Source organism: Lytechinus variegatus, chromosome 3, assembly GCF_018143015.1.
Source record: "Lytechinus variegatus isolate NC3 chromosome 3, Lvar_3.0, whole genome shotgun sequence".
Taxonomy (NCBI): Eukaryota; Metazoa; Echinodermata; class Echinoidea; order Temnopleuroida; family Toxopneustidae; genus Lytechinus; species Lytechinus variegatus.
The window spans coordinates 37,933,053-37,949,353 of record NC_054742.1 but is presented as its reverse complement, the minus strand read 5'-3'; the positions used below and the strand labels follow the sequence as shown (position 1 = coordinate 37,949,353).

The 16,301-nt window shown below is 37.0% G+C and overlaps 1 long non-coding RNA gene across 2 annotated transcripts; it reads right to left on the bottom strand.

The window, feature by feature from the left end:
• Nucleotides 1-1,092: 1,092 nt before the first annotated feature.
• Nucleotides 1,093-14,875, bottom strand: LOC121410945. Of its 2 annotated transcripts, none has more exons than XR_005969403.1 (3): nt 14,664-14,875; nt 2,899-3,112; nt 1,093-1,736 (listed from the first exon to the last, which is right to left on the bottom strand). It is a non-coding gene; the product is annotated as an uncharacterized LOC121410945 (long non-coding RNA). The 2 variants fall into 2 exon arrangements; XR_005969402.1 differs by lacking the exon at nt 14,664-14,875 and adding an exon at nt 12,419-13,476.
• Between the last annotated feature and the right edge of the window lie 1,426 nt (nt 14,876-16,301).

Here is a 16,301-nt window from a genome sequence, read left to right as displayed (position 1 = left end):
AATTCGTGCTGGTGAGCAACACGTTCACTCCCAGCGATAGGGACTTGTTTAAAAATGGCATAGGAAATATGCATTTTCTAGGGGGAAGCCCCACTCCCCCATTCCTGTGGATGCCAATTGGTTGGGGGCTTGGAATAGTGCAAGTTAAAAGGGTGAACCTGAACTTTATAGATATCAAGAGAGAAAGAATTGGAAAGTTAAAATGAATAAAAACAAAGATGGAGAGAGTGAGAAAGATGGTGGACTTTCAAGGGGCATTAAAAAATCTCATATTAAAACATCATTTTTGTTTTTGTAATTATTCTATTTACCCAGGGTCAGTCAAAATATTAGCATCCACAGGAGGGTGGGATCCTTCCCGCCTTAAAACTGAAATCTAAAGAAAAGTGTAGAAATGGATAAAAGACAAAGATCCTCTGCGCATGATTTACCAGCAAATGCAGCTCATTCAGAATTTAACTCTTAGACCACCTAAATTGTACTATAGGCCTACAATATGTGTTTACCATGCTTAGGAAACACATATTTCCTAAGCTATTTTAAAACGAGTCCTACTGCTCGGAAGTGAACAAGTTGCTTCCTTACTCATATTCAAGAACGTTTTGACTAACCTCCTTTTTTAATTGGTTGCTTTGCTCCCTCACATACCCAACAATTTGTTGTCCTCTACATTTCTTCTGCTTGGTCACTTCGCTCCCTCTTACATATTCCTCAAATCTCTTGGCCCCTGCATTTTCCTTCTGTCATTTTGCTCTCTCGCATATATCCCCCCCCCCACAAAATTCTGCTCTGTCGCATTCGCTCCCTCGCACATATCCCAAAATTGTTTTGCCCCACCCTGCATTTTTTTTCTGCTGACAGCCATGTCCTGCCCAACCTCTCTCTCCAATACCTTGAAATGATGGGGGGGGGGGGTAACTTTAGATATGAGAGTGACCGAACAATTGTAAATCAGTGAAATATTTGACTTTTCTTTTGATTAGTTAATATTTTCTGTGAGAGTGATTATTGCAAAGGATTATACCCCTTTCTGTACACAAAACATACCAGTATTTTGAGAAATAACAACAGAAAAAAGACCACATTCTTCCTGACTGTTCAAATCCTTAAAAAAATAAAATATGGTAATTTTTACTTTCTCAGGCATTCATCACAGGCTCCCCAATTCCTGTCTCTATTTCTCTATCACCCCCATTCTTAATTCATCTTTTTGTCTCTATCCAACAGCTCATTTATAACTGTGGCCTTGTTCTATCCTACATGTATTCTATTCTTCTGTCAGCTTGCCGTCATTCCTACTTTTCACAAACTTTTTTCTCTTCTGACATTCAAATCAGAATGAATATACTGTAAGACATCTTCAAATTCAATGAATTCATTTTTGTTACATGCCCAGTGATAAACGTTTTCATTGAGCTATTTTAAATAATCAGAATCCACACAGCGTAAATTTTTTGTTGTAAAGTTGTGCAAATCAATGTTTGTCCAAACTTAAAAGCAAGTAATGTATAAGGTAGGACTTCTGTGTGGTTTTCAGCCTCTTCTCCAAGTTTTAATACAGTCCATTATTGTTGTTGACTTCCACTTTACCCCTCTTGGACTTTCTGGTATTCAGTAGGAGTGGTCTTCGAGAAATTAAGGTGCTGAAGACTTTGGCACTGGTGTCTTTGCAGTATCTGGGAGGTTGTTTGCTGAATCGAAAAGTCTTTTGGGAAATACCTTGGTTTGGGTGAATTCTGTAGGAGACGAATTAATAAAAAAATAATAAAAAAGAATATTGAACAAAAACAGATACAAGAATGAAAAGATAACTATTCAAAGATAATTTTTCAATCAAATATTCGATTATCCATGAAGAACAATATTCGTTTAGAAATCAAACCTTTTGCAGTGACTTGCAACAAGATAATTTTTTAAAAAAATATACATGATGATATATAAACCCTATCTAGCCCCGGGGGGGGGGGGGGCTTAATAAGCTCCCCTCCCCATCCACATTTTTCATGATAAGTCCACAATGAGAAATGAGGTACCATGATTACTTTTTGGTCAATTCTGCAGAGCTTTTGAGACACCCGGATATTCAGTTACGCAACATTTTATGAGTTTATGTCGGACCAAAAATTGCTCAAAAATATTATTTTGTATACACATTTAATCCAATGGAAATTCTATTTTCAGTCATAATTGACAAATTTATCATTATTCTTGCACTTATTGGTTGAAAATAATCAAATCTTTGCTTTTTATAATCAGAATAGTGCCATGAACAGATCCCATTAAAAAAACTATAAAATACATAAGGCCCCAAAACAAAGAAATACATATGGAATTATAGAAACAATAAAATACATAAGATTAGAAATGTCATTTACCATTTATTTTTGAGCAACTTTGTTAGAAATCATAGAATTTCGGGAATTCTTTAGAGATTAACCTTTAAAACAAAGAATTCTCTATTACGCATAAATTAGCATTACTAATTTATTAACAATAAATAATTTATTAACAATAAATTTTAATGAATTCTGTAACCTTTAGTTCCATGCTTGCAGATTACATTGATGTTGATGTGTGCATTGGTTTTCGTTTTGATCAGAGGCAAGATCTGAAGAGGGGGACCAAAAAAGCCCACCTCCCCCTCCCTGGGCTATGCAATCTCAAAGTAGCCCAGGATTATGAGTTAAACCAAATTTTAAAAAATATATTTATTTAGTAGTTTACTGTAAATACACAGTATAGGCCCCGGTCCATGGTTATCCTCCTGATTAGGATAATTTTCATCTCTATTTTGCTACTGAAAATTGAATAATTAAAGCAATGTTCTATCAAAACAAAGGTAGATAAAACAGAATATATATTTCTTTAGAACGCATGTATGATATAGATCCACTGTACCTTCTGAAGACGAGGCGGGAAATCAAATATGGTTGGGACAGCATCCTGTTTAAGACGTATCGTCTGCCCAGGTCAAAGCAAGCATCTTCAAAATGATCAGAACAGAGTACAGAGCTCTTGGAGGAATTCAATGAAGCTCGCTTCATATTGACCATCCTTACTGTGTTACAGTTCCGGTCTTGGTACCGGTTCAGTCCAATGGCTGAATGGGAATCTGCAGCAAATGTAAACACATGTCATAGAATCAATTACACATAATTAAGAAAGTTTGACGTGTCCAAAGGAAACAGATGCCCCCGCAGAATTGTAGTAAAAAATGTTTTTTATTGTTTTATGATGCAATTTTCTGTAAATCAATTAAACTATACACTAATAAAATAAGATTTCAGTTCTTGATGTTTTAATAAGAGATTACCACAATTTTGTTTATGAATTTTGAACAGAAAAGTTGATATTTCCCCCCAAATTACTAAATCATGGAAATTGAATGCCTACAAAAAAAAACACTATAAGTAATATGACATTTCATTCCTAATACATGATTATATACGTGTTGTCCCTAGGTGTCCTGAGTCTTGTCAATCGAGGGGGGGGGGGCGAGGAGAATTTGCACAATGGAAAAATTGATATACATTGGGTTTCAAAGCTTAATTTCATTTCAGGTAAATCAATATGCTTTATTTCATTTGAATCAATTATACCAATTTTAGGGCATAAAATACAAATTCAATTCAAACCTATAAATATAGCCCTTGAACTACTTATTTTTTTAATTCAGGAATTCTGATCAAATGTATATTAAAAACAATCAGTAGGCCTATATAATGTTTTTAACCCTTATGAGACTGGGGGCTGATTTACCCCCTTGTCATATTTTGCAATAAATCCACTGCGCAATTTTTTTTACCGCATCACTCACAGACTTACAGCATCACTCACTCACTTTTTCGAGTCTCGCGCAACTTTTGAGACCAAAATTGCGACCCCCTGGTATGTGCTTTCGAAATTACACAACATTTTGGAAGTGCATGCAGACCAAAAGTTGCTGGAAAAATGTGAATTTGCGTACAAATCTATGGAAATAGTGTTTTTAGCCATAATTCATAAATGTGCCATTATATTTCCTTTTACTGATTAAAATCAATTAATTTCAACTTTTTTACGGTCAAATATGGTCCCCGACTATTTCCATTGAAACAACAATAAACACATAAGAAAATAAGTGTGATGTTGAAATATATTGAGTCTGTGAACCAAAAGTGATCATTTCAGGGGCATTATTTAGTTAATTAGAGCAAACTTTTGATTTTACGCATAAATTAGCAATGAGATTTAGGCAAAATTTGATTATAGTTTTTTAGAATATACCATGGGTAATGCGTTTGCCAATCATCGCTGTGATCCCATGATTGACTGCCCAGATCATAAAGCCCCCCCCCCCAGTCTTCTTAGGAAATGAAATAGCCCAGTCTATGTAGGTTACTGGTAATGTTTTTTTTTTTTACTTTTTCATTTTTCTTATGTACAGATTTTCAAATTTATTACTAATAGAAATTTTCAGCAATTTCTGAAAATAATGATACAGATACAAATTTTGGCAATGACTCACATTGAGTTGTACATGAAATCAAGTTTTTAAGCAATTCGGGATCTGATAATATGCACTTGTGTATATCATAACTGCGTAACCATGCATGCATTCCAAAAATAGTCTTGAATGTTGTGTGGCCCTGCCATGTTTACGAATTTATTGTAGATAAAAGTGAGCTAATCACATAGATTTGTTTGTTAAAATGATATTCTTAATATTGATTGCTGTGCAAGATTGAACAGGGAGAAGAGGAACATGACAAAGCAATCAAGAAAGAGTAAAGGGGGGAAGAGAAAGAGGATTTATTTATAACACACAAGTAAAAAAAATGTGTTTTAAAACACACTGGTTAAAACGTGCCAACCTGGGCCCCAGTTAACGCGATCAGAAATCCATTCAATATGATTGAACTTAATATCATGCAGAAATCAATACGCATATAAATATAATCAAAAAAATAAATTTTGAACCAACTTGCATAATGAGCTGTGAACTTAGCCTGTATTTTGGTGACATCTACCTACACACCAAATTTTTTAAAATCCATTGAATGTTTTTCAAGTTATTGCGCGGAAACCAAGGGGGGGGGGCTGACAGGGGCAACACTTAATGCCCCCTCCGGGCTTCATCTGCAGGGGCATAAAAACTCTAGGCCTACTCATCAGCAGGGGCCCGTTTCTCAACACCTGGACAAGTTAGTCCTATTTATCTACCAAACACAGAATTAGTTCCAAAATTACCCAAAAGGATTAACTAGAATCCATTAATATCATATTGATACTATTGGTGGAAAGTACATACCAGACGTAGCCTTAGTCACAAAATAGCAAATTTTCCAAAAGTTGCAAAAAATAGAGGCAAAATATGCTTAAAAAGTACTTAAACATGCAGACATGGGCATTAAATTTCTGAGGAAATGAAATTAACACTAATTCATATCATGATAAAAAAAATCACATGTAAGTGGACATTGAGATATTTATCCCAAGATATAAAATTTGAATAGTTTACGTAAGTAAACCATAAGGCTTTCTTCCTAACATGATGGTTTCTAGTGTTGCTGTTGGATGTTTGTGGTCTATATCATGGTTGTTCCACTTTATATGTTTGTCATTTTGCCTCCGACGAAGATTCTGCTAGGATCGAAAGCTTAGGCCCCCTTTTGACTCTCTAATTTACTCCATTGGCTCTTTTTTTTTTAGATAAGCAGTTTTCAGCAGCTTCTTTTTGCCTTTAACATGATGATAATCAAACAGATTTTCAGGATTCCAAACATCATCAAAAAATATATTATCATGGATTGTTAAACTCTTTAGATACCTAAACGCACAATTTTATGAATGCTATGCGTATATTAGAGGAAGAATTTATTAAAATTTTGATAAGGGTCTGAAAACGAGTCCAATTATGGATGACCTGAAGTGGTAGAATCTTTGTCAATTCAATTATTTTACTACCTTAAATTAACACTTGTTATAATTTCTGTGCATTACAATTACTATTGAATGATTTATCCCACTTGTTTGCTATATAATTCATTTTTCTTTAAATTATTACGTAATAAAATTTTCAAATTTCGAGGCTCATTTGAATGTCACAGTCTATCCACATGATATCACTACATAAAGGACAAGTCCACTCCAACAAAAACTTTATTTGAATAAAAAGAGAAAAATTCAACAACCATAACACTGAAAATTTCATCAAAATTGCATGTAAAATAAGTTATGGCATTCTAAAGTTTCGCTTCATTTCACAAAACAGTTATGCACATCTCGGTCGATATGCAAATGAGAAACTGATGACATCACTCACTATTTCTTTTGTAATCTATTATATGAAATATGAATTATTTTTATTTTCTCGTCATTGTCATGTGAAATGAAGTGTCATTCCTCCCTGAACACGTGGAATTACATTATTTTAACATTTTGTGCTTCAGGCAAGGAGGTCCTAATTGTCAAATTTGTAAAAAATGAAATATTGTATAATTCAAACAATAAAAAAACAAAAGAAATAGTGAGTGACATCATCGACTCATTTGAATGTAACTGGCTCGTTAATATAACTATTTTGTTCAAAATAAGCGAAACTTTGAAATGTCATTAATTTATTATTTTACATCCGATTTTGATGAAATTTTCAGCATTGTGCTTGTCTGGTCTTTCTCCATTGATTCAAATCAACATTTTTTCTGAGGTGGACTTGACCCTTAAGAAAGAAGTAAGTTATGACAGGTTTGGAGATGTCATAACTATTTGGTCAAGTTGTCCCCGATCTTGGCAAAGAGGGATTCGTGAAACAGTTCGCTAACAGGTAGCTAACTATTTCCAATTTAGTTAAGAAGTTAGAAGACTTAACGGTGTTGAGAAACGGGCCCCAGTCTACGCAAGCAGAACCAAACAGAATCAGTTTGCCACACTCAAATTCCCAATTTGCACTCGCATCAATTATTTAGTTACGTACCTATCATTTTATGATCTAGTGCATAGAACAAATGACCATTTTTTTTAGGTCGGAATGTCAACAATTTTCAGCTCGTGCTTCGCATTCCCATTATTGAAATATGTACCATCCTCATGGTTAAACAGTCCTTAACAGGATCATGCTAGAACACTTATTAAAAATTATGTTCGTGCTTGGCATTCTCAGTAATTATCTAGAACACACACATCTTGTTCAGGATCACAAACGGTGCCTAGAATGTTAAATTTTCAGGACAAAATACATCCTAAATACATATATAAAAGTTCCAAAAAAAGTAAGAAAAAAAATTGCTTGCCTTTGCACTTTTTATATAAGGCCTACGTGATTATTTCATATTGATGTTATTTTATAAGAATAAAGCTAAGAAGTGACTGATCAGGGAAAATATAGACCTGAAGATAATTTTGGGCCCCATCCCCTATTGGCGAAAGTCTGATCCACCCTTGTGACACATATACACACACAGAGAACAAAATGGTGCCCCCCTGAAAAAGCAAGGACCCCAAGTTGACCCCCTCCCCCTGAGAAAAAAAAATCTTATACCCCTTTCATAAACCTATCCTCCAATTAGCCGCCTAAGAGTAATGCGGATAATTCAATAAAAATTGTGTTCATAAACTCTGAAAACAATCCGTACTATTTTTACAAGCGCCCGTCCTGAAAAAGGAGGATAATCTTCATGGCAATTGCACACACACACCCCCTCCGATGCGGTTGTTTCGGAAAAGGGTGACCTTGTGACCGCTCCATGGCAATTATCCGCATTTAGAAATGCGTTCATAAAGTCAAAATCTGGTCCCGATGCTGCTGCGGATAATTGCAGCATCAAAATAAAGCGGATAACTCTGGTCCTCCTCCGATTTTACGACCAAATTATACTGCTATTAGCAAAATAATTGGGTTTATGAAAGGGGTATTAGTTACGGCACTGGTCTGATCCCTTCATCCCCAAACCATTACAAGACAAGCTCATAATTTCTATCCAGGATGTAATTCAATTCTTGAAAGAGCATCAATCTGGAAGTCTTGCCTCTGGCCGGGCCAAGTAGAACAATAGGTGTTAGTGCTTAATAGGCCTACATGTAACATTATTCCAATACCAACATGATTGCTCCGGGTTGAAGATATTCTTAATTGATTATGTCTCAAGAAATAGAGTAAAATTCACAGAGAAAAATGCTGGAAATTTGATCAAAATCGGAAAATAGCAAAGTTGTTGAATTTAAAATATATTCCTGTGGAACAGTTCTGGGCATGCATGAATATTCAGTGAGCAAACTGATGTCATACCCCCACTTGTTCTTTTGCATTTTGTATGAAATTAGGTTTATTAAAAAAAAATTACAAGTAACAATTGGATCACAGCAACTTACTTAATTAGAATGGAGACATATCAATTACACATGACAAAATGAAGCAATTATAATTTTGTGTACAATATTAACTATCAAGGAAAAGGAAAGTGGGATGTGATATCATCAGCCCATGTAATGAATATTCATGACAATTGTGACATAGTCCTCGGGCTAGGCCACTCAAGGGTACTTTTTATGCCGCCGTGCAGCAGAAAATCAAGGTACATGTATGACACATGCAACTTTCTTTATGAGCTGATCTCGCATAGCCGTTAATTAGCTTCGACCGACTCTTAATTCGATCTCAGCCTGTATTTTGGTGTCATCTACCTAAACACCCATTTAAAAAAAATCTGTTGAATATTTATAAGTTATTATGAGGAAACCAACTCGCATATTATGACCCAGTGTAGTGGTCCACCTGGATACCCCCAACCAGTAATTGGGAGGAGATACCTGCGGGTCACAGTTCTGTGTGCGCACCCTTGTAGGCGACCCAGATTGGCTGGCTCCTCCAATACGCCTTGGAATGTCTTTAACAGATATATGGCACTATATAAATGCTGTGCATCATCATCTACCAACACACCCAAATTTTAAAAAATCTGATGACTTTTTGATAAGATATCGTGAGGAATCCAACTCGCATATTTAATGAGCTGTGATCTTTGACCAGCATATTCCGAATTCGAACTTAGCCTGTATTGGTATCATCTACCTACACACCCAAATTTGTTCAAATAAGTAGAATATTTCATAACTCATAAAAAAGACATTATCATGCGGAAACTAAATTGCATATTTAATGTGTTTTGACCTGCCGACTCCAAATTCAAACTTGGCCTGTACTATCAGAGGGTCGTGTGTTCGAATCCCGCCATGGACTAGCGTCCTTTGGCAAGGCGTTAATCCACTTTGCCACTCTCCACCAGGTGTTAAATGGGTACCTGGTAGGATGTGAAAGCCTATGTATAATGTAGTATGCCTAGCAATTGAGTCTTGGAACTCTTGTTGGAGTGCTCCCCAGGGAGTGGAGAAGGTGCATTCATTGTACGCAGGCATACAAGGTTCTGATGACCGTGGTAATACTGAGTCTGGAAAGCGCTTAGTCTCTTAGAGACGTCGTTCCGATGCATTAAGCGCTATATAAATATGTGGAATATTATTATTACTATGGTGTCATCCACTCCTATGGTGTCACCCACTCCAAGCTGTGGGGAAGTTACACATTGATGCAGAGGTTCGAGCCCTGATCACGTCTTTCGGATTGTGACATTAAAGGTCGGTCCCAGACGTAAATAATCAAACCTGATTGATATACGTCTGTCAAAAACTCAAAATACACACACACACTCCTAGTACCAATGATTAATGTTAATGTTTGGACCTCATACATGTAGGCGACATTACCCAAAATATGGGTTGCCGGTTGGACAATGCTGTTCTGAATCTGATTTCAAACCCAAGACTTTGGTAAATGTACGCCTTAATACAAATTGGAGTTATGCGATATGACTTTCATTTGGTGGGAAGACATTTAATACTTTATAAAATTAGTTGAAATTAAAATGGATTATATTAATGCTCACTGTTGGTGAGCATTTCTACACGATCCCCCTATTGAGATTTATAGTAAATATTTTGGAATTATATTAGTTATGCGACCCCTCCCTTATGATGATCACAGCATTATTTGTAATGGGGATATATTTCGTTCATATTCTTGTCTCTTCTTTCTCTTTTTAGCCTTTTTTTTGCTTGTTAAAACCTTTTCATTTTTTTTTTTGGGGGGGGGCTTGCCAAATTTTATGTGGGTCAAAATTACATTCATTTTTTTAGTGACAATCTTATTTTTCATTTGTCAAATTTTACGCAAGACAAAATTACCTTCGATCATTATTACAGTTAAAACCTTTTTTTTAATTTTAATTTTTTTTGGGGGGGTTGCCAAATATAACATGGACAAAATGACTTTCCCTTTTCTTATTTATTTTTTTGGGGGGAGCTTGCCGAATATCACGCGAACGAAATGACTTTCATTTTTAGTGACCATCACTTTACGTGAGACAAAATGACCGTTTTTTTTTAAGTGAGAACTTTTTTTGGGAGTTGTCTAATTGTACTTGAGAAAATTCACCCCACCCCCCCCTACTTTGGAAAATCTTGGATTTACCTCTAGTTTTAATCATGATTAACCCTAAATAGACTGGGCTATTTCGATGCCTAAGAAGACTGGGGAGGGGGGCTGATTCAGCGCCCCCTTATGATCTCGGACGTCGATTGCGCGATCGCGACGAAAATTGGCACACATTACCCATGGCATAATCTACCAAATTATCACATCAAATTATGCAAAAAATCTCATGTTTCATTAATTATGCTAATTTTTGCGTAAAATCATTAGTTTGCTCTAATTAATAAAAAAATGCCCCTGAAATGCTAATTTTTGTTTCACCTACTCTAGATAGGCATCTGATCAAATTTATTTTTTAAAAATTTCAACATCATGTTTATTTTCTTATGTATTCTATTGTTTTCTAAATTTCTTATGTATTTCATTGTTTTTCGACTTTGTTTTTCATTGTTTTTTCAATGGAAATTGTCAGGGACCTTATTTTGACCATGAAAAAGATAAAATAAATTGATTTTAAGCAGTAGAAGGAAAAATAATACATTTATGAATTTTGGCTAAAAACACTATTTGTATTGGATTTGTACACAAATTCACGTTTTTGAGTAATTTTGGGTCTGCATGCAGGAATGAAATGTTGCGTAATTTCGAAACTGTGTACCCGGGGGTCACAATTTTGGTCTCAAAAGTTGCGCGAGACTTGAAAGTAAAAAGTCAGCGAGCAACGCGGTCAAAAAGATTTGCGCGGCGGATTTATCACGAAAAATGTCGAGGGGGGGGCTGATTCAGTCTTTTTAGGGTTAAGATCATGCGTATACCACGGCAGAGGCGTAAACCGCTGCAGGGGCATGCAGGCTGGCCCTTGATCCCTAGTGGATTTCACCAGAAAAAAAATCCAGATAAGAGAAAAGGAAAGAAAGAAAGAAAGAGAGAGGGGGGGGGGAGAGAAAGGGAAGACTGGGAAATAAACGGCCATAAAAAAGCAAATGAAAGAAAAATTCATGCGAGAATCATCCCAAATGTAGTGTCAAAATATATCACAAAATTGATATTTGTATTGGGTGACAAAAGTTTTGCTCGCTCGTCTCTTTATTTGGTGGCGCATGGCTAGGGGTGGTGCCCCCCGAAAAGGTCCCCCCCCCAAAAAAAAGGAGGGGAAAAGAGAGAAGAAAAAGCGAAATCATTAAAGGGGTGTATATTATAACTTCGTTTATAATTGTTTTTCCTTCTTTTATTGGGGGGGGGGGGTCAAAAAAATAAAAACCTTAACGAAATGTTTTTCTATAATTACATTTAGGTCTACACTCGCGATTTAATAAAAAATAGTAGCCATCTATATACAAATGATGCGTTAGAGTGGGTCAGTAGGAACTCTGTGTACAAGGTAACCACATGCACACAGTTCCACTGACCCACGAAAGAAACCCATGCATCATCTGTTTTATAGAATGGAATTTTTTTTTAATAAACCACAAAAATTAATGATTTACTGGATGCATGATAATTTCATGCGTCCGGTAAATTTAATTTACCGGACACATGATTTTTTTACCGGATCGATGCATGAAAATTCCAAAATCTAATGCAGAGCGCAGACACTTTGATAACCCTGGACAACATAAATATGGGCTTAACTGGATAATGTTGCCACAAAGATATTGTTATACCCAAAATGCCAGATACAGCTTTGCATTGACTATATCTTGAGCAGTTGAGGCAGCCTCCGACCTCCAATACATGTAGCTGTGTGTGTGTGTATGCGGGCCGCGCCGGGGGCCAGCGCCTGCCTGGGCCTGCAGTGGATATTTGGCTGTGCACAGCCAGCCCAGGGCAGTATAGATCTAACGTTAGATCGTACATGTATGTCTGGACTTCTCAACTAACGGGCATGCCAACTAACGAGTATGTGGGCAGTTTTAATCCCAATGACAATTACGGTACCGTATTTGTACTTACAGATCATTTTGCATCCTTTGATTCATTCTGCTTTGATCGAAATTCAAATTTTGACGTAAACAAGTGACGGTAACAGTACATGCGCGATGACATCACCTTTTCGGGCGATTGCTTGTTTACAGTGGATATCGTTGCGTTTTGATTATCGGGATATCGTTCATGCAGCCCAGTAAAATTTTTGCATTGCTCTCAACCAATCAGATTGCAGGGATTTTCTCATCCATTCTATAAAAAGTTTTAAAATTGCTAAATATCCAGAGATATCAAAACCCACCTGCTGATTTAGCACTGGGGTACACAAGCCAGGGTTATGCCCAGTGCATGCCCCCCGAATGTTCTACGTACAACCAAGATATAAAAAAATGAAGGGAATTAAAGAAACCAAAATTAGGAAAAGTGTAAGGTAAGATATCTGTCTCAAATTTAGATTTGCACGAAAGGTTTTTTTCTCGCTTGCTTCATTCGCTTGGAACATATAAAGCAACTTTATTCCCACGTGCCATATGTTTCGGCCTCTTTCTTTCTACTATTTCATTTTTTTTACTCATCATGCTCCTGCCACACAGGGGTTTGCCCTAATGCATGAACAATCATTAAAAAATATCATTTTCAATCCATGTGACTGGGAATTTTTTGCTCTACCCCTCCCCCCTCCTCGATCCCTGTATCGATTTGACTTGACATGGGCCTATACCTGATGTATTCTGCTTCAATATAAAATCATAACGGATAGAACGCCTTGAATACAGGCCAAACAGCCTAACGACACACACACATTGCCGTGTCACGTGACAATCAGTATTAAACAAGGATGTGTACAACCCTATGGCGACAAGGCTAGTCGCAAAAGTTGAGCAAGTTCTGGACGAATAGGCTTCAATACCCCAAGAAAAGAAGTAGTATCTAGGGACTAATTAAAAATAGTTTTCTTAATGGAGTTCCATGTTAAAATCTAGTAATTTAAGTCCAACTTTTAATTCGCGTGCACTCACTTTTTTAACACAGGAATTAATAGGCACGGTGCCTAGAGTGTCATCTACCAACACACCTAAATTTAAAAAAAAAAACAATCAAATATATTTCAATTTATTGCACTGAAACCAAGTGGGGGTGGGGGGGAGGCAGGCAAATCAATGGACAGGTGGAACGCTTTTATATGCCCCCTCCGGACTTTGTCTGCGAGAGCATAATTACAGAGGAGCTGAATTTGAAGAGGGCCTGAATCAAGACTGAAACATCGCAATACGTGTAAGTGGAGTAGCCTAGGCTAGGGCACTCACACTAGTACGAGGCCCGGGGGGGGGGGCACTCGGTATATAATGCATAGTGGGTATGTGCCGCGGAGGGGACCCCCATTTTTACACCCAAATTTCCGTTCCAAGCCAAGGCATAGCATTTTTGTCTTATTGAGAAAAAAACAAAGAAAGCTGCTCCAAGGCAAAGCATTTTGTTCTTATCTAGAAAAAAGAAGAAATTCACTCCAAAGCTTCGCATATTTTTCGTTACGCCATTCCGGTTGCATTGATCTGCTGCAATTTTGGTGAAAAGCGGCCACAGAGCGCTGTCCGACCATCGTCTCTGAGCGAGCGCACCCGGCGGAGGCTGCGCTAGCTGCATCACGGATGCCCGTTCCATAGGGATGCATACGCACGTACTCACACGCTGGCGATCGATCCGTTCCAACTTCCAAGGACCCCCATTTCACAAAATTTTAGTTCCAAACCCCGTTCCGAGGACCATCCTTTTTACAATACGCCCGCTCCAAGCCCAAGGCCCCCGTTTTTGTCTCTCCTGCGGCACACCCCCACCACTTTTTTGTTCAAGTGCCCCGGCCCCGGGGTACAAGGTTAGTGAGGCTGGGTAAACTTGCGCCAAGTTGCGGCCAAGCCCGCCCAACATGCCCAAACTGTTGAATAAATTTGTTCTTTCAAATTAAAAAAAAATATATTTGTCATCTGATTTCAATGAAATTTTCAGCATTTTGCTCTGTATGAATTTTACATTATTTGCTAAGTTCTAGGCCAAAATATCTTCAGCCTGTATAATTCCTCACCATTTTAGGTGTGCAGAAAAGACCAATCCCCCCCCCCCCCTTTGTCTGACTACAGTACACAAACTTGAATACATGGGACTATAATTTTTACAGTACACAGCTTCTTGCAAATGAAAGTAGCAGGTATGCGTATGGCAACCACTACGATTTCCCATTTTGTTTTCAACGTAATTCAAACATAGCTGAACTTACGAATGCAATGTCCGTCCACATTCTACCAATTAGAGAAGTTGTTTGCAGCTCTTGTTGGCATGAATAACGTGAAATCCAAGCTAAACAAGAAAGGTTCACCAACATGCCGACCTGTGAGTGTGACCGTCCCGCGGCCGGATATCGATCGATCGAAGATCGGCTTGAGCAAGGTGCAGCCAATCAGCGACGATCTCATATACCCTGCCAGAAAGAGGAGACAGAATTATTTTACATGGACAGAATTTTTTGTGATGTGACACAAAATCATTTTGTCGACGGAATTTTTTGTGATGTGACACAAAATCATTTCATCGACGGAATAGATATTCGCATCGCAACGAAATGAATTTTGAGGACGCAATTTTATTTCGTCTCGACGAAATTGATTATAAGTGTGACACAAAATAAATTTCGTATACGAAATCACACTGCATCATGACGAAATGAATTTCGATGGAGTGAAACACAAATTTTCCTACAGAATTTTCCTTGGAACGCTTGGGGTGCCATTTCGTTAGATCAAAATTCATTTCGTGTGTACGAAATAAATTTTGTGGACGAAATTACATTTTGTCTCGACGAAAATTTATTTTGTGTGACAAGAATAATTTCGTATACGAAATAAAATTGCATCATGACGAAATGATTTTCATATGAACAAAAACAAATTTTGTGTACGGAATGGCGTGAATTGGACGGAATTAAACATCGGACATTTGGTGCGCCATTTCGTTTGATCAAAATTCATTTCGTATGGCACGCCAAATAAAGTTTGTGGACGTAATTACATTTTGTCTAGACAAAATTTATTTCGTGCATTTCGTCGAGACGAAATTAATTTTATGTGACAAAAAATAAATTTCGTATACGAAATAAAACAGCGTCATGACGAAATGATTTTCGTCTGAATAAAAACATATTTTGTGTACGAAATGACTTGATTTGGACAAAATATACTGGCGGACACTTGGCGCCCCATAATAGTCGGCTGTCAAATCCTTTACTAGAGTTATGCGGTCTGAATGCGTAGCCTACATGTACAATGACTTCTGCGCTGATATGGAAATTTCAACCTGACAAAAGGTTTATTGTGTAAATAGCAGAAAAAAATAAGAGATTGTCAAGGGTTTGAGGAAAATCCATTAAAGAATAAAAAGTTAATAGAAGTTACCCCCGAAGTAAAAAATATCAATGAAATGTCATTTTCTCAGAATTGAAAATGATTTTTACTGTACTTTCACTGTATCATTAGACAAGTCATTTCACACCTGTTCCTACAAAGAAAACAAAAGTAGGTCATCACAAACCATTAAAGATTTAAAATTCATGCATTTTATATTACATAACATATGGGACACCTGCTCGTTTATGACGTCGCAAATCCAAAACTAGTTCCAATAACTTCATTAATCTTTAATGGATTTTCCTCAAATCTTCACCAATATCTTTTTTAAAGCTATTTTTAAAACAAACTTTTCTTCGTGGTGAACTTCCCCTTGAAGGCCCTCTTGCTCATGATATAGACCAGTTTTGGCAATTTTGGTCAGATGAGCCCCCCACCCCTAAAAAAAATAAAAAATAGTCCCATGGACCCATGCCAGAGGCGTCGAGGGGCATCCGTCATAATCAACATTATAA